The following is a 25,314-nucleotide window of genomic DNA, read 5'->3' on the forward strand; positions in this document are numbered from 1 at the left end:
AGATGACTCATTTATACGATATTGTAGTACCTGTGTTGTTAAGGAGAAAGATACAATTTTCCTTCGTCCATTGCATCGCTCTTCTTAAGAACACAGGCACTGCAATATCGTATTTATCCGCCGATATCAGGTAACAATTATCAATAAAAATGTCCTCCCCTGTACGGAATTACATAATGTTTGTATGACTAAAGATTGTGACGCGGGAATGACGATATATGAAAGTCTGGATCTGGCTATGAGCCTTACACAGATAGCTAAAGCGTTTAAGGTGACCGTTCGCGTAAAGCGAGTCTCGATCCAGAACAAATTTTCATTACCATCATTCTCTTTTCACAGCTGGTGGTTTTTCGTATTCGCAACTGCGAATACATTTCATGACTCATTCATCTCAATATTTTTTCTTCCCTGAGATATAATTACGCATAAATTCCGTTTAGTTTTAGTAATATATGTGCACTATGACCTGCCAGGACATTTCCAATTTTTCTCATATTAAGCCCCTTAACTTGAGAAAAATGTGCACAGTCCAGTCACACTGACGTCACCACCTGTCTGAAAAACCACCTTTTGCGCCTTGGACGTGCACGAAGACAGCCACTGACGTTCTGGAACCTACCGACAGGGATGTGGATCCATACCGACTTCTGTGACGTGGACAGCTGCGCTGGATTTCTCGGTTACGGATTCAGGGCGTGGAAATCCCGATCAAGGTGGTCCCATATATTCTCGATTGGACTTTTTAATCCGTGGAATTTGGTGGCCAGGAGAGTAGTGTAAACTCATCTTGCTGCTCTTCGAACCACGTACGTACATGGCGAGCTGTGTGACACGTTGCATTGTCGTGCTGGTAGTGTGTGCCGAGGAAAAATCAAACTGTATGCAGAGGTGGACATGTTCCCCAAAGATAGATGCACAATTTTGTTGATCCATTGTGCCTTCCAGAATGACGACAAAACCTAGGGAATGCTCCCTCCTCCAGTGTGGATCATTCGGACAACTGTTGCAGCGTCGAACAAGCCAATGTGATTCATCTGAAGAGGCCACCTGTCGCCACGCAGTGGACGTCCAGTTCCGGTACTGGCGTGCAAATTCCAGCCTTCGTCGCCGATGAAAAGCAGTCAGCATCGGTGCGTGAACCAGGCGCCTACTGCGGAGGCCCACACGCAGCAACGTTCGCTGAACGGTCGTTGAGGACAACCTGTAGGTATTCCCTTGATTCATCTGGACGATCAACAGTTGAACATCTATTCTCCCGTACTCATTTTCGTAGCCGTCGTTCACCTCTTCATCTTTGGTCCGTGGTGCACGTGAGTGTCGGTTTTGATAGCGCCATTTTGCCAAATATGATATATTTTCATCACAGTAGCGTGCAAACAGTTCACAAACTTAGCCGTTTCGGAACTGCTTCCATTCCTGGACCGAAATCCAATGATCATGCCTTTCTAGACGTCAGATAAATCGCTCCGTTTCCGCATTACAGCAACGACTGCACTGTTTTCTGTGTCTCCCCGACACGCTTCATGGACCCCCCCCCCCCCCCCCCCCCGCTGTTAGTGCTGCCACCTGGCGTCATTGGATGGTTATTGCAGGCTGACATCGAACATATGCGGTAGTCATATTAACGTGAGTGGATCGTGTACGAAGATCTTACTAATGTTACCCTGCGCACAACTCCTGACTCCATATCACTATATTTACCACTAGGTGATTGAGAGTGGCTGCAGTAATGAATAAGCACATCTGTGACATAAGCGACAACTTCAGTCTGGGAAAGTAATTCTTGGCGAGGAGCGTTTTGACGCTTACCGAGCTAAATGTTTACCATACCCACAGTAGTTTTACAAAGATATGGGTAGGCCTAGAGTCATACAACCAGTTGATAAACCTTCGCATTTACAGTTTAGAGCAATTTTAGAGATCGATGGCGCAGGGAGGGGAAAAAGCAGAAGAAATGAAATAAAATTTGAGTGATTTTGATAAACTAAACAGACTTTTCAAACGTGAAGGATCATTTGTTTAACAATCGTCAGTTGAATACTTATGCACCTCTTAACCCACTTTCCGCACAGACTGAAGGAAGAATTGAAATGGTGAACGTATTTTTTTTTTTTTTTTTTTTTTTGTTTATTCCAGGCCATTTGTTGGTTTCCTCTCAAGATGAGGCTAGGCAGAAAATTTCTAATTTTCAACTACTAATATTTAACAGTCGCTATAGAACACACGAATAGCTCAAGAAATACGGAGGATGAAGACTTTTGAAATGATTCAGTTATGGTTACAACATTAAGCAATGCGAAAGCCCGTAATGACAATGCTGCTGATGGCCCTTCATGAGAAGAGAGTTCCTATTGCGAGTACTTACTTGTTGATCAGTTTCCGGCAGTACATCAGCGTTTGTTTCGCCAGCATTATTAGAACAGTGGATGACAGAAATCAATGATTTGTTGCAAGAAGACGTCGATTCCGCGCAGCCGTTCACTTCTGTGCTAAAGTCAAGACTGCTATTTACCTTCAGTTTGAGGAACATTGCAAATGTAGGAAAGGTATTAGCTACAGCAGAAAAGAGGCGGCATTGACTCAAATGCGGCAGTAATATAATAAAAACATGAACTATTTGTATAGTAAAAAAAGAACATATTTGATTCAACGAAAAAACTAAGCACGGCCACATGAAAGTTTGTTTCCCTCGTATCTGTCGAACCATTTGTTCTTTGTACTAGTGCGTCACGTAGTAGCGAAGTCGGCTAACTACTTAATGTAGCGTGGGTCTTGTAATGTTCAATATCAGCAGCAGATGGCAGGACAGGTTGCATGCTTCGCGGCGCGACGGTAGATGGCTCTGCGCGCAGCCGAGCTCTTTCAGCGCAGCCGAGCTCATTGCCCACAAATAACAGTTATTTCATCGTAAACGTGCGGTTAGGTGCAGTCAGATGGTACATCGCCAAGCGTGAGGAACGTTAATCCGACCGCGGCGCGTGATGACGGGAGCATCAGTCGAGCGACAGCAGTGACACTGCCCGGTACCTTTCTTCTGTAGTGCAAAAGACATTCAACTTGCCCGCAACAGCGCAGACGCTTTTCTTTCTCGCGCGCCGCATGGTCCAGCCACCAACAGCGGGCCAAAGTTTTGACAGTAGACGTCCGTGCGGTTAGAGCTGTGTCGCTGCAGAAGACGCGGAAGTCGAAGTAAATGGCAAGGTAACTTACTATTTTTTTCTAATTACGCTGCTGGACTTTGTTGCTTATTTTCGCGGAAAATTTTAGGCGCCTTCCAGTTAACAGGTGTTTCAATGATAGATCATATAAACTGACGTAACAGGTGTTTCCCGCTGCATCTGTTGTACCTTCGGGAATTTCTGTTCGTCGAAGTTTCGCCGTTACGCAGACTTTGCCGACTATGAACAACCTGTTGTCACCCGTCACAGTCAAATTTTTCGTTGTCTGTGAGTGCGCTCAGTTTTCACAACGAAAGGAGAATAATTTCCCTGATTGCTTGAGAAATCACTAAGACCATTTATGCAGGATTATTTGCTTGGGAGTGTGACATTCGAAGGAAATAGTTGCTATTGTCGTCCAGTGGTCGTAGGAATTGAAGTCACTGTCGGAGCGCCCGTAGTGCCAGCATGTGGCATTGTCAGTAGCTGTCAGAAACGCGCTTTCTCTTAATATTGTTTTTGATCCTATGAAGAAATTTATTGATCAGTACCGCATATTGAAGCCAGTTTGTTAGAACGCTGGAAATAAAATCGCTACGTGTGCTTTCAGCCAGCGCCAAATAACCCACTCGACTAAAAGGGCGCCACGTAGTTACCTCGTAGTGGTGCATTTTCTATTTAGAGTGTAATGTTATCGCAAAAAAATACGAAATCGATGTAGGTTCTGTGCGTTTCGTGCCGTGCCTGTTAAGAGCTCCGAAGAAAACAAAGATTGTGTTGCTGTTACAAGCGAGTGCACGCAGCAACACTGCAACTGCTTAGCTACTACGGCAACAAAGCGCTCAAGCGAATGCATAGTTGTAATTTGCAAAGACATGCACCTTTTCAAGTTTTTTTGCTATGTCGTGTGCAACGATAACGATAGGCCAGCGTGAGCACAAGGAATAATGAATGACAAACGTATGCGCGGGTTTAGTGACAGTTACAGAAAACAACAAAGAAGTAAAGTTGCAGCAAACATCACTTTATGGTTTAAGTTCGTCTTATAACGCGAACAATATGTATATCTGTGTACTGGACATACTATCAGTACTAACTTTAAAAGTCTAATTACTCATATATATTGCTAATATTACGCGGATACGTCATTTTATTGTAATTGTATACTCTGAATGAGGATTCTTCACAAATAGATATTGTTGTTTTGGGAGAAACATTCCCTACATGTGATGTGTGTACACTTCCAGCATAAATAACGAACTTTTATTGTTATCGAATTGCATTATTCATCTGTATTATAAACAATTTTTTTTTTCAAGAAAGAAAACTTAGAAAGTTTATAGACTATGACGTAATGGACTAACCTTCACACACAGGAAGCTCATTTCTGCCTTCCATTTAGGGAGCACGAACCACTTAACGCATTATTAAATAACCCACAACGAAGAAAAAACAGGACCAGTACATATTTCCACCACTTGCAGCTGGAAAGTGATGTCTTGCTTATTACTGAAGCTGTCAATTAAATGGATTGTGAACTCGAGACATTTGTTGCTTATAAAGATTTTTCTGTTTGGAATTCTGTATTTCTGGACCCAACAGAAAAATTTTTACTTATATTGGTTAAAAAGCGAACAATTCTTGTTTCTTTAGTGCGTAGCATTAGTAGTTGGGAAACCAGCATGCAATCGATAGCGCCGTAAAGTCTCACAATAATGTGCTGTTAATTAGAAAAATAAAAGCTCTAGTACATTGTAAACTCTTTGCAAAAAGTCAAAATAATGTGTCAAACATGTATTCTTTGCGTCTGTTTCCTAGTCAACCAGCTGTACATTGGAAGTCGCCTACTACTACTATTACTGAAAAAACTGTTCAAGCATCAGCATTATACCTTGATTTAGTTAATGATTTTTTTTCAAAATGTTTGCGGCACTCATTTAGGATACGTAGCGTTCTGTTTTCCGTTGAAAGTATGTAGACAAAAAATGGCGTTACCTGCAAGAAAACTGCAAGGCCTTGCTGGGTAGCCTAGAGTAACGGTGCTGCCAGCCGCAGGCCGGTCTCAGGTTTTGCAGGGCTCGGCCCTGGCATTTAAGGAAACGTCCCGCGCTCTGCTGCTCCAGGGCAACAGCCCATCACAGTTTTATTATTTATTCAACAATAACTGTTAATCATTTGTGCCCACCCTACCTCCCTCTCCTATAACATGGCTTGTCTATTTTGACTTACGTGTCCTAGTGGTTTCCGTAAAGCACTCAGGTCGAATCTAAGGAAGCTTCCTTATCTCAGTGTTACGGTCGATGATTTCTCCCACGCTGGAAAATCTATAAGTGAGCTCGTTATCGAAAGGAGAGTGGGTCATCATATCAAGGAATTTCGCAAAGGTGTGCTTCCAAAATTATTTTTGATATTGACGAGACAATGCAGTATTCTGCATCATGTCTACACCTTCTGATCTATCATATAGATGTTTACGCATATTTTCAACGTTCGAAAAGCCTTTCTCTGTCAGGCAATGTTTAACCTCCTCCTGAAATTTCACAGTAAATTTCAGGCGGTAGCTGCCAGTCCGAGAAATGGAAATGCTGCTTCTCCGAGCAACATTTAAACATCGGTGATATTCAAGAACCAGTTATAATTTTTTAAAATGACAACATTGTCACCATTTTACTCTATGCTTTTTATTATTTCGTTATCATCATTTCGAATTTTTAGCAGTTATCATGGACAACTGGGGAAGATCCCAATATATGTCACATGTCGACATGTCGGCGTAACGTTGTCGTCTAACATTACAATTCATATTTTTGACGATGACGTGTTAGGCAGACATGTCTGATATGTACTGGTACCTTTCCCAGTTGCCCATGATAATGGACCATAAGCCGAAATCACGTTCGTGCAAATAATAAAAACATACAGACTGCTGCGACAGTGTTATAGTTTAAAAACTTAATTATGTTTGGGGTCCCCAACAAAGGAAAAATTATCAGCTAGTTATAATTTCTCTTTGCTAAATGCACCGACGGTGCGATCATAACCTTCTAAATTAAAAGTATGTTGTAGTTGTAATGTCCAATTATATTTGCATGATATGGTACTGAGTATTCATGCAATCACACCGTGCAGTTCCCGTGCCGAATGATTCCATGAGATGTGGGCTTTGCAGAGGAATCACAACGGCATCCGCTTGAAATCACCTGAAACCTATATCTGTCTTTCTGAATGAATATTTGAACCACGTTCTTTCTGAATAGAAATCACCCGCTTTAACCGCTACGCTCAACAACACGATTCTCTTGTATCAATGGTACATGTTTTAGGAAAATTTCAAATTTTCAATTGAATTTGTTAAATATACATTTTAAAAATCTGAACTAAACCAAACAAAAAACAAAGCGGAAACAGGTAGAAAACTAATGGCTACCAGGGTAAAATTTGATAAGGTGGACTTTCTATCAGACACTACTGCATGGAAACTTAAAGCCTCGACAGCCCTTATCATAAAGCCTACAGCTTTGATAGATTTATTCATTCTTTACGTTACTTCAGTTTCGCTGTTGACTCTACACCCACTAGTCAGTTTGGTTCTTGTTTTCGTTTCTGGAATACCCTCATCTGTTAAAGTGTAATCTTAAGCTCAAGGGAGTGAATTCTGTCTGTGAACTGTGTAAACGGTATTCCGCGTATTTAAATACTTAAATTGTGTGCCTAGAATTGTTTTCAGTTGTTTGATGATGCACAGAAGAAAGTTATCTTCAACTGATTTTATTAGTCACTCTGTTTAAATGAAAAGAGATATTTAATGTAGATAACCATTTCTCCCCAATATCGATTGACGGCGACGATCATGGCCACCGGACGAAGTTTTCAGCAATAATATTTTGCCAACATCAGAAACGTGCTCGACTGTTTCAGGAAGCTTTTCGTAGGAATTATATGGATACAAGGAATTAATTTGAAGATTATTATACTGATAAGAACAATTATAATAATATTTTGTTAGTATTTTAATAAACAAACTTAGATTACACAATATTCCGTTTCAAATTCAATGATAAATCACACATTGTCACTAAAAGAAAAAGAGTCCCATGTTTTTGCCAAACTAAATTTGACCTGTCAGGGCCTGTTCAGTGTCCATACCTGGTGAATTTGAGCATCTACTTAAATGGAAGCGTCTCACTTCCTAGAGAACGCGACCGCCGTAATTTTGTTGAAGTACCTCTCAGACTAGTCTGCAACATAAATTTAAGCAGCTCACTTCATCTTTAGCAAGTGTCATCAGTTTTACAGCGATGAGGCTCCACTGGTGTGGAAGGTAATTGTAATTTCATGGCAACGTCAGTTTTTCAGCGATGAGGCGCTACTGTTTTGGAAGGTCTTGTAATTTCGTGGCAATGGTTTCTCCAATAGCATCAAAATTATCTCCAGCATGATGCTTTTTTCAGATGTTATCTGGCCGTTACCAGAATTTCATTTCTCTATTTAAAATTTTCTGTTACAGTTACGTATTTTATACTCATGACTATTTTCGAACGTAGCTGTTTATTTTCAGACCAGTTCTGCACTGAAGTGCTTATCGACGCAAAACCTCGCGATATACTCGGATAACATTGTTACCACAATATGTGTTGTAAGACGTGTTATATTATCAGAGTATGTCGGTGAGGTTTTGCGTCGATATGCCCTTAAGTACAGGTCTGGTTTTAAACTGAGTGGCTACGTTCGAAACTAGTCTAGAGTATAAAATACACGAACCTGTGAAAGAAATCTGAAATAAAGAATTATCAAATTTAAGTTGCTAGTCCTTTCCCAACAAAATGTTGGAACTGCGTAAAATCTCATTTGCCAGAGATGACATGCATGAATGTTTCCTTTGGATATTAGTGTCGACCTTCAGTTGTGTTAAGTCTTGTATTTCTTTTTACCTTTCGATATTATTTCCATCATTAAATTCTTTGCACATTGAAGACCAAAGACAGGACTCGCTGTCGTACATTTATATGAATGGGTCCGTGAATCCATTGGAAGTTACGACATTAAATGATTACAGATTCCTTGGCAGTAGAAAGATTTCCGGAGCTGAAGGTCGCCAGAGGCTTGGGCACACACAGCTTGTTTGAACTGCACAGCCCCGGGCTGTAGGCAGGCAGCAAAAAGCTTTCTGGTTCTGCCGTCTTCCGACGCAGAGACTTCCTTACAGACGTTGGGAAAATCAAGATTTAAACTGCTTAGTCCAAACTGTGAGCACTGTCCGTATGTGTGTGACGTCTTTTATAAGCTCAGATGATTTTTTTCTGTTGACATCGTTATACAAACTACGAAAATGCAAACAATAAAAAATGCATCTTTTCTCTCATTTTGTTCCTTAATTGTGCCTTTGCGCCTTCACGTTCAACAGATTAAAGCTCCCAACGTTGCCGTCATCGTTCGACCGCGGTGAGATCGTTAGGATAAATGTGTTTTAAAATGAAACTTGTCACACAGGTGTCTTGTGTACTGCGGTGGTCTAGCGGTTCTAGGCGCGCAGTCCGGAACCGCGCGACTGCTACGGTCGCAGGTTCGAATCCTGCCTCAGGCATGGATGTGTGTGATGTCCTTAGGATAGTTAGGTTTAAGTAGTTCTAAGTTCTAGGGGACTGATGACCACAGATGTTAAGTCCCATAGTGTTCAGAGCCCGTCTTGTGTACTGTTAACGCTTTCCGTCCCATATCTAGCCACCACAGTATCATCTGCCAGAGCTGACTTCCCGTCGCAGATTTTGTGTTCACGTTTTTGAGGCCTTAGATAACCCCTAAATAGTTTCTTAACTGTAAAGGAAATGTCACCCTGTTGGCGTTCGTCTCTTGGGAAAATCGCTTTCTTTCGATGTATTGCATGTTTTTAGGGTCTTAGATAAAACGCGAAATACTCCCAGTAGGATGAAGAAGCCTTCCTTTGCAGCAATTCTACCGTTAACGTTGGAAAATTAGGTGCGCTTTTTTTCGTAAAGTTATTTTCATGGCCTCGGAGGTGTCATGCATCGGATGCCAATAACGAAGAACTGGTCACACTGTGTATAACCTTTACCAGATTACACACGTGCAGTCCTCTCGAAGCATATTGAATCGCGACTTCCCGTAAAAGCTTAAAAAAAATGTTGCTAAGGATGTAAACCTGTAAGCATTAGTGGTTCTTTTTTTTTTACGCGATTGATGCACTTTGGCAGATTAATCTAGTATGGACCCCACTAGCCTACCCAGTGTAAATAGAAGCGTTTTATTATCGGCGTTATTTGTCGACTGCCTATAGCCTCTACGTAACGTCATATTCATGCTCTTGATTGCAGACGCCACAGGATGAAAAGATAAGAAGGTGCTTGTCTTAGATGACATAGTATATACGCTCCGAAATAACAAAATTTTTTGGTTTAACGCATGTTCTCCTGAGAGAAAACAGAGCTTTCATTACTCGTCAGTACTCTCAAATGCCGAGAGAACACCAGTATAAAAATTGGCAACAGTAATTCTTTTAATGTGCTATTGCTATTACTAAACGCAGTTGAAGTGTCTCCTGCTTAATTGAAGTGCGTATGCCGTCGTAGAAATGTTGGTCATGCTATGCTGTCTCTGTGAAACAAAACTGGCAAAACAGCTCAGCATTCACACGGGTGTGTGAAAAAGTACCTGAAATCGTCGCTTGGGATGGTCGGCACGTCGTATCCGGTCGGCTTCTAAGCGTGAATACGAACAGACGCAGAACAGCGTGGCCAGGTCACTCTGGCGAATGCCTTGCAACGCGCATAGACTATTCAGTGTTGGGATATAGCACAGAGAAGCTACGAAACCGCACACTGGTGATAATTTCTACACTATGTGATCAAAAGTATCCGGACACCTGGCCGAAAATGACAAGTTCGTGGCGCCCCCATTGTTAATGCTAGAATTTAATATAGTGTTGGCCCACCCTTAGCCTTGATCACAGCTTCCACTCTCTCAGGCATACGTTCAATAAAGTGCTGGAAGGTTTCTTGGGGAATGACAGCCCATTCTTCACGGAGTGCTGCATTGAGAAGAGAGATCGACGTCGGTCGGTGAGGCCTGGCAGGAAGTCGATGTTCCAAAACATCCCAAAGGTGTTCTATAGGATTCAGGTCAGGACTATGTGCAGTCCAGTCCATTACAAAAAATGGTTCAAATGGCTCTGAGCACTATGGGACTTAACTGCTGAGGTCATCAGTCCCCTAGAACTTAGAACTACTTAAACCTAACTAACCTAAGGACATCACACACATCCATGCCCGAGGCAGAATTCGAATCTACGACCGTAGCGGTCGCGCGGTTCCAGACTGAAGCGCCTAGAACCGCTCGGCCACACCGGCCGGCAGTCCATTACAGGGATATTATTGTCGTGTAACCACTCCGCCACGGGACGTGCATTATGAACAGGTGCTTTATAGTGCAGAAAGATGCAGTCGCCATCCCCGAATTGCTCTTAAATAGTGGGAAGCAAGAAGGTGCTCAAAACATCATTATAGGCCTGTGCTGTGATAGTGCCATGCAAAGCAACAAGGGTGCAAGCCCCCTCCATGAAAAACACGACCACACCATAACACCACCACCTTCGAATTTTACTGTTGGCACTACACACGCTGACAGATGACGTCACTCCACACAACGTTTATCCACTCCCCGTCCAATGTTCACGCTCCTTACACCAAGCGAGGCGTCGTTTGGCATTTACCGGCGTGATGTTTGGCTTATGAGCAGCCTAACTTTCATAGTACTTCCAGTGGATCCTGATGCAGTTTGGAATTCCTGTGTGATGGTCTGAATAGATGTCTACCTATTATACATTACGACCCTCTTCAACTGTCGGTGGTCTCTGTCAGTCAACAGACGAGGTCGACCTGAACGCTTTTGTTCTGCACGTGTCCCTTCACGTTTCCACTTCACTATCACTTCGGAATCAGTGGACCTAGGGATGTTTCGGGGTGTGGAAATCTCTCGTACAGACGCATGACACAAGTGACACCCAATCATCTGACCACGTTCGAAGTCTGTTAGTTTCGCGGACCGCCCCATTCTGCTCTCTCACGTTGTCTAATGACCACTGAGGTCGCTGATACGGAGTACCTGGCAGTAGGTGGCAGAACAATGCACCTAATATGAAAAACGTATTTTTTTGGGTGAGTACGGATACTTTTGGTCCCATAGTGTATGTGAGGTAAGAACTCAGGCTCTCGAAGAGGTTCAAAATGGTTCAAATGGCTCTGAGCACAATGGGACTTAACAGCTGTGGTCATCAGTCCCCTAGAACTACCTAAACCTAACTAACCTAAGGACATCACACACATCCATGCCCGAGGCAGGATTCGAACCTGCGACCGTAGCAGTCGCGCGGTTTCGGACTGCGCGCCTAGAACCGCGAGACCACCGCGGCCGGCTCTCGAAGAGGCTTATGCCCGTAACGTGAGGAGTGTTATTCCTGCAGTCTAGTGAATACAATGGCAAACCGCAGCGACATTAAATTTTGCCGTTAAAGTGAAACTGAAGCTATATTCTTGTTACAGAAAGTTATGCCACCCTTTACTTAGTCAATGTCTGCCTTGACTTTGTCAAAAGACGGGAAACATTACTGTTCCAGTGAAAGATCAGAGAGAAAGAACTCAACAAAAATGAGAGAGATGTTGTAGCGTCAGAACGATATTGACGTATCGCCGTTATTGGAAAAGTTTCCGGTCACGGACAGGCATCCAGATATCAGTTTCGCTTTCGGTAAGGTTACATTTTTTCGTAGGTTGAATTAGGATCTCATTACTTTAACGTTATAGGAGGCAGCGCACGCTGAATACGATATTACCTTAGCTACAGTTACGTCAGTACGGCACGCGCTCTAATTTATTTCGTACGTGAAATTCTTTGGTCCCTAACGCTCGACACCGAGAAGTGGAACCTTACTTTTTCGTAGTTCATCAGCTACTGTCATATGACAGGAATTTATCATTTACGAAGTAGAGGTCATCCAATAAGTTTTCTACGGACACCGGAGTGCTTTGATATGCGTATAATTGTAATAACATAACATAAGAATTCAAAGACGTTATTTATTTTACAAAATTTGCGGGAAGTCCAATATGTAATGGTAAACCAATAGTTTAGTTTCCGGTATCAAAAAAATTGCTGATGGCAGTAACGACCTTTGATTACTTTATCTTGCTCACGGAGCGTTTCGGGAAATTTACATTTTAGGTGTGCTTCTTAATTTCATTTTGACAGTTTGAATGTAGTTTTTGCTGTGTGAACAATACTGCTGCGTGCTGAAAGCTTAACTATAATTCGAAGACACAAGTATTTCTCGTTGCTGACAGTTATTGTCCAATCGATATTGGTAAAATATGCAAACAGTTTCGTTTACGGAAATCAGTGTCCTCCTGTTATGTAGAAATTTACATATGACAATCATTACTTACACTGTCCACTTACGCAAGGAACACCGGAAAAATAAGCAAACTACACCCAGCATTTGGTGATGCATATCAACAACATAGACGTTACGTTCTCATTATACGGACCATTTTTATTGAGGTGAAGGATATTACTCGTACTTGTTTATATAACAACTACATGGCTAATTTTAATTCAAGCGTAGTAATAGTGATTCAGCTCCGTGGCTGTAGATTAAATTGCTTTAAGAAATACAGGAAGCACAGGAAGCAGGTAATTCTTACATGACTAAATAAAGTCATATAAAAAGCGGCTGAATGCTGTATGTGTTAAGGTGCTGGCTGAAAATTTCATTTGTCTGATTCTGCTAAACAAAATTACTTGCACCCAAAACACTCTCAAGAATCCCGTGAAAGAATCTAAGTCCTTAGCGATTCCGCTCGAGGTTAATATATCCCTCCTGAATCTCTGTGAACAACGTGAAAATTGTAAAGTGGTGTGTATAGTTTCCTCCAATCACTAGAGACATTTCCTCGAAACATTGATCCAAAGTTCGTCCTCCAATTGTCGAACGAAGAGGTGATCGGTTAGGACACAGGACTTAAACTTGAGGGTAGCAAGACTCAAATCTCTGTCCGGCCATTCAGATGTAGTTCTTCGACGATCTTCCTATGTTGCTCAATGAGGATATCGGAATGGTTCCTTTAAAAGGACCATGTGCCCATCCATAAAACAAAAACATCCGCCATCTCCTCTTTTGGTGGTATCCGCCTCTGGAATAAAGTACCATGCACTCTGCGCGCAATTCAGTGCCATGTTGCTTTTAAGAAGAAGTTTGTCACCCTCATAATGTTTCACCAAAAATTAACGTTTATGACCAGCCCCTTTGTCAAAGATAAGTACAGATGCTCCTGTTTTTTTCCCCAGTTACACTTTATTCTCTTTCCATTTCTCACTCAGTAACGTCTTTTCCTTTTACATCCACATCTACATACTCCGCAACCCACCGTACGGTACGTGGCGGAGGGTACCCTGTGCAGCTACTAGCCCTTTCCTGTTCCACTCGCGAACAGAGCGAGGGGAAAACGGCTGTCTATATGCCTTCTTGCGAGCCCCTAATTTCTCTTATCTTCGTGGTCCTCGCGTGAAACGTACGTTGGAGGCAGTAGAATCGTTCTGCAGTCAGCTTCAAATGCCAGTTCTCTAAATTTTTTCAATAGTGTTCCTGGAAAAGAAAGTCGCGTGTTGTTCGAAACTACGGGTAACAAATGTAACAGCACGCTTCTGAACTGTTACGATATCTTCCTTTTTCCTTTTCAGATTGACACTTTCCTAAAATTCTCCCAGTGAACCGAAGTCGACCATTCGCCTTCTCTGCTACGACAGTCCTTACATACTCGTTCCATTTCATAACTAGTTGCAACGTTACGCCTAGATAGTTAATCGACCTGACTGTCTCAAGCCGCACACTTCCAATGCTGTATTCGAATATTGCGAGTTTGTTTTTCCTACTCATCTACATTAACTTAAATTTTTCTACATTTAGAGCTAGCTGCCATTCATCACATCATCTGGAAACTCATTTTATATCCTTCTACAGCCACTCAACGACGACACCCTGTAAACTACAGCATCAGCAGCAAACAATCGCAGATGGCTGCTCACAATGTCTGTTATATCATTTATGTATACAGAAAATAATAGCACTCCAATCACTTTCCCGGGGCGCTTCTGACGGTACCCTTGTCTCTGGTGAACACTCGCCGTTGAGAACAACGTACTGGGTTCTATTACTCGAGAAGTCTTCGAACCACTCCCATATATGGGAATCTATTCCGTATGCTCATACCGTCGTTAACAGCCTGCAGTGGGGCTCCGTGTCAAATGCTTTCCGGCAATCTCTGAATATGTAATCTTCATTACTTGTATCTTGTCTTGTTCCCCCTCCTCTCGCTCTTCCAGCCTTTCCCTCATGCCTTCTGCTGCTAGACAGCGCTCGTTGTTTGAATGTACTTTCCTGTAATTTCTGTTGTTGTACTTCTTATTAACGAATATAAAGTATGTTCTTTTGTGAACTACGGTGAGCTCTATATGTTGTATTCCGTATTTGATATAATTTATTACATGCTTTTCGCAATATACGCTATATTATCAAAAGTATCCGAACACCTATCAACGGACGTTAATATGAGGTGTGTCCACCCTTCACCTTTATGACGGCTTGAACTCTGATGGGGTCATTTTCAGTGACGTATCTGAATGTCGGTGTAGAAATGGCAGCACGTGTTTCAAGAGCCGAAACAGGAGAAGTTAACTACGTTGGACGTTGGACGCTGGGGTATGGAACTAAGTCGACGTTCTAATGGTTCAAATGGCTCCGAGCACTATGCGACTTAATTTCTGAGGTCATCAGTCGCCTAGAACTTAGAACGAATTAAACCTAACTAACCTAAGGACATCACTCACATCCATGCCCGAGGCAGGATTCGAACCTGCGACCGTAGCGGTCGCTCGGTTCCAGACTGTAGCGCCTAGAACCGCACGGCCACTCCGGCCGGCGACGTTCTAACTCATCTCGAGCATGTGCCGTTGGATCCATATTGGGACTCGGGGCAGGCTCAATTTCTGAAATGTTATTGTCCACAAACTATTGTCTCATAGACGTTGATTTATGATAGGGTGCATTTTCGTGCTGATACAGTCACCGTCTCCGCTCTGCTCCGTTCCTTTACTGTACGCAGTACGCATTGCTTTAAAATTTATTAAGCGCAAAAAAGGGACCTCACACTAAGCACGAAAAATATACCCTTAGCATAACACCACCTGATCCTTACGTCACTGTTGGCACAACACATGAAGACAGGTAAAGTTCTCCAGTCCCTTCGCCGAACCCAAACCCTTCCATCGGATTGCCGCAGTTCTATAACGTGATTCATCGCCCCAAATCACTCGTTTCCAGCCATCCACTGTACTGTGGCGCCGCTTTTTAGGCCACCTCAAACTTCGCTTAGGACTGACTACAAAAATGTGTGGCTTATGATGAGCTGTTCGAACTTGCACCCTATTACTTTAAACTTCCTGCGCACAATCGTTGTTCTAGATGGACTCATGGCAGCACTTTGGAAATGGCGCCTGATTTCATGCAATTTCTTCACAACCCACCTCCGTAACGCTCTACGGTCCCAGTCCGCCAATACATCAGATCTTCCACTTCATAATCATAGTACTAACAATCGACTTGCGCTGCTTTAGAAGAGTAGAAATATTCTAAATTGATCTGTTCTCGGGTGACTTCCTGTGTGTAGTCCACGTTCGAAGTCTCTCAGATCTCCTGTCCAACCCACTTCGGTGTTATTGGTTCTCTACTGGCGCGTAGTACTTCCCGCCTACTTTTATACGGTGGGTCCAACTCTCGTGACATCTAGGGGTCAGTTCTGCTTTACATAGGGGTATCTATGTAATTTTGATCAGATAGTGTATTCAGTGTAAAATATCTAAAATTCCTAGTTATATGTAAGAGTTAGTTATATGTAAGAGAGGACGTGAGGAGTTTAATATTGCCAGCTTAAAGAAACCAGTAAATAAATAATAAAAATAAAAATTACCCAGTCTTAACTTATGCTGTGCCCATTCGTGAAATCGTCGTCGACAGATTGTTGAAGTATAATTTTCCTTCTCTTACCTGGGCTTAAGTTCAGTCTGTAATGAACTCACTGTCGACGCCAAGTTCTAATTTTGCCTTCTCTGTGAGACATGTCTCACAAGCTTCTTCCCCACTTTTTTCTGGGACAGGTGCGGTATAAATTTTAGAACTAACCGGAACGCATATATGGACCGTTATAAACAAGCATAGAAGCTTGGAGCACGACACTGAAAAACGTTCATAGTAAGCTTTACGTATGAAAAGAAATCTTTTTAGTATTACGCATTTCTTTCAGTCTTTAAATATACATAAGATGTTACGGCGCTTTTGCGTTCGAGAGCCAGTGTTGTAGTGGGAATATAACAGAATTAGCATTTAACTAACGGTCTCTCGGCTTCCGTAGCGCAATCACATGCAAATATATACTCCAGTACTGTGTTGCACCATGTTCCGTCGTTTTCTTGTACACCACGGACAGAGCTTTTCCCTTATCCATACGAAAATTTGTCTTTCCACTGCGTCCATAGTCTTAAGTCTTTCATAGGAATGGGGATTCATCGCTTCACAAATGTCCCATCGTAGCAGAAAATGAATTAGTTGTTTTTTGTTTTCAAAATTCGTGTTTCCACTATCACGGAAAGCAATCTTTGTCAGCTATAGAACAGTCGTAAAAAGAATTAGGGGGAGCACTTTAAATTAAATACGTAGTTTAAATCTATTTTGCCACTCATTTCGAGAAATGTCTTGGAATCGGGAAGTAGAATAAATTTTTATTTCTAAAATAGAGGGTTTTAAATAAGCATACAATAATTTATCAAGTGATAATTTGAGTATAGTAAGCAAATATTCATCAAACGAAGTGCAGTAGCACTTGTTTCACTTCGGAACCATTTCCTTTGTTGTTCAGTACCTTAGAGAAAAACGGTCAATGGATCCCACATATGAGCGTGAATTAACAATGCAGTCTTCTTAAGAATAATGCTCTCTCAGGTTGGTTGTGGATTTGTACACAGATGCGTACGTTGGAAATGATGCGACGTAGATAACGTATCAACGGAACCTTAGTTTCTTATTATGTGTTTTTTGTTTGTTTCGACGGATTCTGGGCAGATAGCACCTCATAAAGAATTAATCGAATCTACATATGTCTATTTATTAAAGTATGCAATAAGGTGAAAACTTAAATTAAATTACATAGAGTGAGTGAAACATTCAGAACTGAACAAGAAATTAGGTGATACCAGTGAGTCAAACAAAACTTTAATCGGAATGATGAAAACAAGACAAAATATTTGCGAAGATTAGCATTACCGTCTTCTGTCTGCTGAATCGACTGCTGGTGCTAATGTGGTGTCACCGCCAGACACCACACTTGCTAGGTGGTAGCTTTAAATCGGCCGCGGTCCATTAGTACATGTCGGACCCGCGTGTCGCCACTGTCAGTGATCGCAGACCGAGCGCTACCACACGGCAGGTCTCGAGAGACTTACTAGCACTCGCCCCAGTTGTACGGACGACGTAGCTAGCGATGCACACTGACGAAGCCTGGCTCATTTGCAGAGCAGATAGTCAGAATAGCCTTCAGCTAAGTCAATGGCTACGACCTAGCAAGGCGTCATTAGTAACATTGCATGTATCTACAGAGTCTCACTTGTATCGTCAAGAGCGATGTACAACAATGATGTATTAAAGTTAAGTATTCCAGCAGCTACGTACTTTTCTTTATAGCATTCATTACGTATCCTGTTTCAGACCTATCTCTAGCCTGCGTGGGTTAACGCGTGCATATCGGCTTCCTCACTCAGGTAGTGTTCGTAGTGTTGGCTAACTGCTAACACTACAGCTAACCTATTTAGAATGAGCTTGCTCTTGTTCGACCCTAGTAGGTCTCTTGATACAGGGTAGCAGAGTAGACGCCAACGTACATTTCTCACAAGGTTCCAGAAAAGAGGCGATAGTTAGGCCTACAGTTTTCAGAAGTTCTTTACAAAAATGTATCTCTAGAAGGTCACTGAGAAGGATCATATGACCCCGAAACAGATAGCGTCATGAATTGAATGGAACAATAAAGAATACAGTGAAATCACCAGAAGCTGATCTCTTGTGTACAGCTTCCAAAATACAGAACACTGCACCTACTCATCAGCGATTCCGTCCAAATTTACAGGCAGAAATGAAAGTGACAGAAGTGGAATTTCCAGACGTCTAATCGTGCATTTTTGTGACGCAGTCGGGAGAGGCATGAGCCATTTATCTCTGCGTTATTTCTAGGAAGCGGTTGGCGCAGCGGAAAGAAAACAAACGGTAATCCGAGGGTCGTGGGGTCGAGTCCTTATGCGGAAACTTTATTTTCAATTTTTGCGGTATTTATATTAAAAGTAAATGAAATAATGCTAAATATATTGTATTTATTACTATTTTCATACATATTAGAAGGAAATGCAAAGGAACATTTGAGATTACAAATAAGTTTCCAGGAAATTTTAAGGAGTATACGAGAATTTCGTACATGAAATTATTATTTTTTATTATTTTACAATTGTTTATTTACACGTGCTGGGGTGATACTCGTCCTAAAAGCAAGCAAACCTATTGTTTCGTGCATCTGCCAGGGGCTGCCAGAAAGTCAAAACGAAACTGATGGATGTCCTGTACGCTTTAATCACAGCCCCTTCTTGGAAAGTTATTTGCAGTCCTTATGGATGCTGCTAGCACAATCCTTTCTTGCAAATTATTTTCAATCCCAGATTTTCTTTTGTCTCTCATTTTATGCCTTTTATGAAGATATAAATGAGCACAATATATTGAGCACTATTTCGGTTTATTTGCAATGCAAGTAACGTAAAATTTCAGAAGAAATAAAAAAGCTTCCCCCTAGAGACTCGATCCGACGACCTTCTAATTACTGGTCTGTGCTCTTTCCGCTGCATCAACCTCTTCCTACAAACTACGCTAACATAAAGGACTTATTTCTCGCACGACCCGCGCCAAATATGCTTTCTTCTCTATTCGCTTGGCCATCTGGTGCTCCCACTTCCGTCACCTCGTTTCAGCCCAAGCCCTGCAGCCGGCCGCGGTGGTCTAGCGGTTCTAGGCGCTCAGTCCGGAGCCGCGCGACTGCTACGGTCGCAGGTTCGAATCCTGCCTCGGGCATGGATGTGTGTGATGTCCTTAGGTTAGTTAGGTTTAATTAGTTCTAAGTTCTAGGGGACTGATGACCATAGATGTTAAGTCCCATAGTGCTCAGAGCCATTTGAACCAAGCCCTGCATATAGCGTAAATCTGGACAAAACCGGTGATGACGTGTAGACGACGGCCCCATGTAAGTAGAACAATGCTGTCGTTAAGGTAGTTGACGAATTCATGCCCTTAGCTTAATTGAAAATGAAGAGCCAATGGAAATTCATCAAAATAAATGGTAAATAAACATGACTTCGACTTGAACGCTCTACTCAAACAGTGATTTCCAGCTTGCATGAAACAGAAAGCATAAAAGCAATGTCTGCTGCTAAGTCAGTCTTATGGCAGTGAGTTTAGTTCATAAATGCTTAAACCTGACAAAACTTGAGTTTTCCAACAGGAAATGGAGTAGAGGCATGTTGGGAATAACGAACATGGACTGGAAGACGAACAAATTATCAAAAGTAGCAAATTGCTGACGATGTCATAGTGAATTCTGTGCAGCAGAAAGGGAATGGTCAGGCTATCATCTAACACAAAGTCTCGAAAAGGTCTTTATCCGCAATGTAAGGTGAGTGGTAGCTAATCAGTTCCCAGTTCATAATATTACGGATATTGAGTTCCAAATATTCACTAATCTTGATGGCTACTTCCTTGCCTAGGATTGTTCGTGTTTATTATTCTAGATCATGGAAGATATTTGAAAGCTACTGCATGACACGTGATTGCGGACTTGGGATCGAATCCGTTTGTGGGTTTGCTGGCCGATATCGAACTGCCGAACTATCCAAGCAGATTTCGCGTCCCAATACGAAGACTCTCGAACTGTCTTCTCCCTGCTACAATCCCCATATAAATACACTAATTTCCCATGCGTAAGTTACACAATACGTTGAAAATGTGCAGCATGGTGTAGCTTAGTCATGTTCGAAAGTTCATTTCTCAAAAGTACCATATTTAATGGTTAGGCGGCAGCCCCATTTTTAGTACACTACAATTCTTATTGTAAAGGTAACAGCAGTATTTTCCTTGGATTGGTATGTGTCGCTTTCTGTCTTATGAAACGACTCTGAGCCAAGAGTGTCTCGTATAAAATACTGTTAAAACTTAAGTAATATGTTAGTGCGTAGAACGGAGTCTGCTGAACGCGCTCGATATACACAGCCTTGTGTGATGGCAGTGCAATGCAAGCTAAATCCTAATTCAGACAGTTCAGAAATATAGGACGCTACCTCGCGTACACGTTGCACCTGCCAATATTAGAACGGTATTTTGTTATTTTGTTTTAATTAGCCGTAACTCGTCAGATTAAAATGCGGAAAAAAGCTACACATGCCAATTAAAGTGAGCATGTTGCTTGCAGCATAGGTTGCATATATTGAATAAATAACTCCAAAACTTTTTTAATAACACATCTCAGTGTACATGTAAACTTGTTAAAGGCTGACGACTTTTCCTTCCGTGTCACAATCTTCACCTGCAGTAGTGAGAGATTCATAATGGTCCGAATGTGTACGGGATCTCTCTTGCAATGCAACTACGCTACCATCAGTCATATGATGGTATAGCATTTTGAATGTACTAATTCAAATCTAGCTCACATTAGCTTGTTCAGTGAGCAGCCGAAATTTTTTTTAACATTCTAGCAGCAGTTCTCTAGAACTCCATTTAATTAAGAAACTTGGTGTTCTAGTGGTATGACCTGCAAATGTCATCTGAAAGTCGCCATTGTTTTCACCAAGTATCGAGCTATAAACTTTTATACTCCTATGGGCGCAGTAACTGAACTTCTGTCACTGCATTTGACTCGCTAGTGAAATGTATGGGCAAAGGTTTTTTAAATTACCGCTACCAGTCACAAATTTTGTTAACTATTGTATTACTTATTTATTTAGCAACATGTTTCGAGGTAATACCTCATCTTCAGGCTAAACGGCATTACAAAAACAATTTTACAATAAGGTCATACTGATGTCACATAGTCTTTTCATAAATGCTGTCGTTATCCTGTGAAGGAAGAGAAAACTTAGAGGCGATTTCACTTTGGTAGCTGGACTGATGTTTGCATGAAAATGTTTTGTAACAAACAGTCGCTCACTTTGTTCTTCTGGCGCGGCAGTCTCTTTGTGATGAGCTGAGATGTTTCCATTTCCGTGGCTCTCTTGGCTTTCTTGATCACAGTTCACAAATTTTCCCTAACGTAACAGTAACTTGGAAACATGATCACAAGAACAAATCTGTAGTACGGTGGACAAGATGGCGGTCGAAATACAGCTGGTTTCGATCTATGTGATGTCATATGTTTACATGTCTTCTGCACGTCTTGTTCTCGTATTACAGATGTAGGTTGACTAAATACATTACAAACTGAGCATCTGTTACAATATTATTGTACAAATCATGATATAAACTATGTATTTTACATATTTCCAAGCTATTACTGTGGCTAGAGCAAACGACTGTCATGTTATGTATCTTTTATTCTAAGAGTACTGTAGTTAAACTGGAAAAGAAATGTGAATTTTTGAAGTCAGTCATTCCGTTCAGGATCTCATTATTTCCCATGTGGCCATGACTGAATATTTCCATTTCTTCCAAGATGTACATTTTCCAGCTCTTTTTTAAATTATGTAGCACTTTGAGACCGTTGTCTATTGTAACACTGTGTCCTGTTTCATTTATATGTTTCTCTATAGCTGATTTATTCGGTATGCCAAGTCTTAAACAGTCAATGTGTTCTTTAAAGCAGGTTTTAAAATTTCTTCCCATTTGACCAATGTAATATTTGTTGCAATGACTGCATGTAATTTTATAAATTCCTGATTTGTTAAGTTTCTCTGTGGAACGTGAGATGTTACGTATCAGTTTTTTTTAAGTTGTTGGTGGCAATGGTGATCCTGATGTCCGGTTTTTAAACAGCTTGGCTATTTTGTCTGATATGGCACCCAAACATGGTAACGTTCTTTACTTGGGTTTTTGAATGTTGTGCAAGGAATTTATATCACATTGTTTGTTGGTATTTTTAGTTGTGCGTTGTGATAGTGTCTTTCATGTTGGTGATAGCCATTATTATGTGCAATTTATTTGATCGTTTTCATTTCTGTCTCATAGTCGGTAGCATTAAGTGGGAATTTCTGTGCTCTGTTTAAGAAGGATCTGAATGCAGCTTGTTAATGTGAGTTGGGATGTGTGGAAGATATATTCATAAAATGTTCAAATGTGTGTGAAATCTTATGGGCCTTAACTGCTAAGGTAATCAGTCCCTAAGCTTACACACTACTTAACTCAAATTATCCTAAGGACAAACACACACACCCATGCCAGAGGGAGGACTCGAACCTCCGCCGGGACCAGCCGCACAGGCCATGACTGCAGCGCCTGAGACCGCTCGGCTAATTTATTAATGACTGTGTCTGTGCATGGTAGTTTTCTATATACATTGATATTTAGGGTTTGGTCTGTGTTACTTAATGTCATGTGTAGAAAATTAATTTTGTTATTTTTCTCATGTTCTATGGTGAAATGTATGTGGATACAAACATCCTGACAAATTAAAACTGTGTGTCAGGTCGTGACTCAAGCATTCGCTTTCGGAATCTGATATGATCTAGAAAGGTACTGTACCTACTATTGTTCAGGAGCAGATAATCGTAGCAGACCACATTATTTACTTAACCTGATCTGATTAGAGCCATCGGATCCTCTCTTACGTCGGACCACTGTTCCACACAATAATCAAAGTTATCTAAGGAATAACAATGTTAATGTGACAATTAGTATTAAAATGATTTGAGTTTCTATAGTGACAATGCGAGTCAATAATACTGACAATGAACTAATAATTAGATTTACCGGTAAATTTTTAATTGATATTCATAAGTTTGAAACGAAATGTCGTTTTTATTTATTTATTTAGAGAAATTCTATTCCAAATATTGGTGGCGGGATAAGTGAAATTCATCGGATTCCCTACGGGAACCGCTGGCAGAGATAGTGCAGCGAATAACACACAGAATTAATATTCAGTGTGAAAGGGGAAGGGTTCATATAAGTCTATGTACTATGTTTTAGGTTTGATTTTTCAACAGTTTTAAGATCTTCAGGCACAAACCGGAGAGCTTCCCTCCACTTCTCCTCCAACTTCGCCTCTACTGTCTGCCCAGCATTAAAAGCCTGTTACGTCACTACCACTATAAAATTGTTGTGTTAATCGCAAGTTTACAGTACATTAATGTTATTAAGCCTTGTTCCGTAGAGTTGGGAAGTATCTTTCGCAGGCAGTATGGGTGCGATAAAAGGTCAGTGTGGTTGGTACGTGTGAGGAAGGGCTGCTGACTTGCGAGAGTTATATGCGAAAATTATTACTTCTTACTTAAGGACCACGTGGGGATTTTTCAACTCTGGGTACGATTTATGAAATTAGTTTGAGAGATGAGAAAATTGCACGCTTAGGATTTTACAAAGAAGGTATCTATGTATCGCTCGTCCGTTTCGCAAGTGCCACTTTCCGAGAATTATAGAATAAAGTATATCGTAGATCGGAAAAAAACCTGAGAGGTGATATTTTACCGAATTTTTTTCTAACTAATTTAGTTTCTTAATAATCGCACACAATAATTTTCTAAATTTCAGCAGATACTTGGGCGGCGCGAATCGGAAATGGTTGATAGCTTGGAGAAAGGGTGGAATGCCTCTGAGCACTATGGGACTCAACTTCTGAAGTCATTAGTCCCCTAGAACTTAGAACTAGTTACACCTAACTAACCTAAGGACATCACACACATCCATGCCCGAGGCAGGATTCGAACCTGCGACCGTAGCGGTCTCGCGGTTCCAGACTGCAGCGCCTAGAACCGCACGGCCACTTCGGCCGGCAGAAAGGCTCGACTTATCCCGAACACTGTGCCCTTTGCAGGTAAATGCTCTAAAGATGACGCCGGTATCTACCAGTTGAGGAGTTTATGGAAGCTGCCAGAGTCACAATTTGTGAAAACTTAAACCGCCGAGATAGTTCATGGATGGTGTTTGTCTGTGACACAGTGCGTAGAGCTCCGTTGTTGACAGAGAAACAGAACACAAGCAAAAGGTCCCAGATCCGTAGGTCATATTTAAGGACGTCATTTACAAGTAAAGTGCAACGAAAATTCATTACGCTGTGTAAATTCAGACGCTAGAATAGTCTGCAGACTGTGCTCCCGCAGCTAATGAACATTAATACACAATCTTGTGGTGGGAGCGGCAACTACTGGTGAGAACAGGAAGCTCTGTTCCAGGAAATATGCATGGACTGTTGCTTCACAGTGTAAAATATAAACACTGGCAAGTCGCAACCATTGACAAGCACCGAACGATACCCATAAAAGCCTGCTTCTTGTACCCTCGTCTATCTACTTGTAATAAACTAAGAGAAACAATTAAAACGCATTTGTGTCGGTTGATTCATATACTTAAAAATATCCTAGATTCAGCAGTGAATCTGGCAATAGCACTACTCAATATAATTTGTTAAATATTGAAAAATTCAAGTCATAACGAAAGTTAGAGTAATTGAGCCTTTGTTAGATTCCGTGTCAGGTCGGCAGTTAATCGATAATCAACCAGATACAGATCTGATCTTACTATGAGGGCGTGCTGAAAAGAAATGCCTCCGAATTTTTTATGTGAAAATGGTTAAGGCTTTTTTAAATAAAACAGACGTTAACATACTAAGCCCTTACTCTTCACGTTCACATATTTGCAGCCTTCTGCCGCTAGAGGGCTCCGAATCGTAGCGTATAACATGGCGGTGTGTAACGTAAATATGTCGGTGCGTGAGAAATCGTATGCGTAATAGAGATTCGAATTCGAAGAATTCGTCCACGAGAGGGGCACCCTCTCTTTTTGCATGATACTGCCAGACCACTC

General features: G+C 41.4%; 1 protein-coding gene across 1 annotated transcript in view; it reads left to right on the top strand.

The window, feature by feature from the left end:
• The first annotated feature begins 2,918 nt into the window (after positions 1–2,918).
• The window catches only part of LOC124721894 (homeotic protein female sterile), a 564,607-nt gene continuing 542,211 nt past the window's right edge, over positions 2,919–25,314 (top strand). Inside the window, exon 1 of the mRNA XM_047247046.1 lies at positions 2,919–3,201. The gene's annotated coding sequence lies outside the window, so the exon portion shown is untranslated. The remainder of the gene's footprint in view (positions 3,202–25,314) is intronic.

This window comes from Schistocerca piceifrons, chromosome X (assembly GCF_021461385.2).
Source record: "Schistocerca piceifrons isolate TAMUIC-IGC-003096 chromosome X, iqSchPice1.1, whole genome shotgun sequence".
Classification (NCBI taxonomy): Eukaryota; Metazoa; Arthropoda; class Insecta; order Orthoptera; family Acrididae; genus Schistocerca; species Schistocerca piceifrons.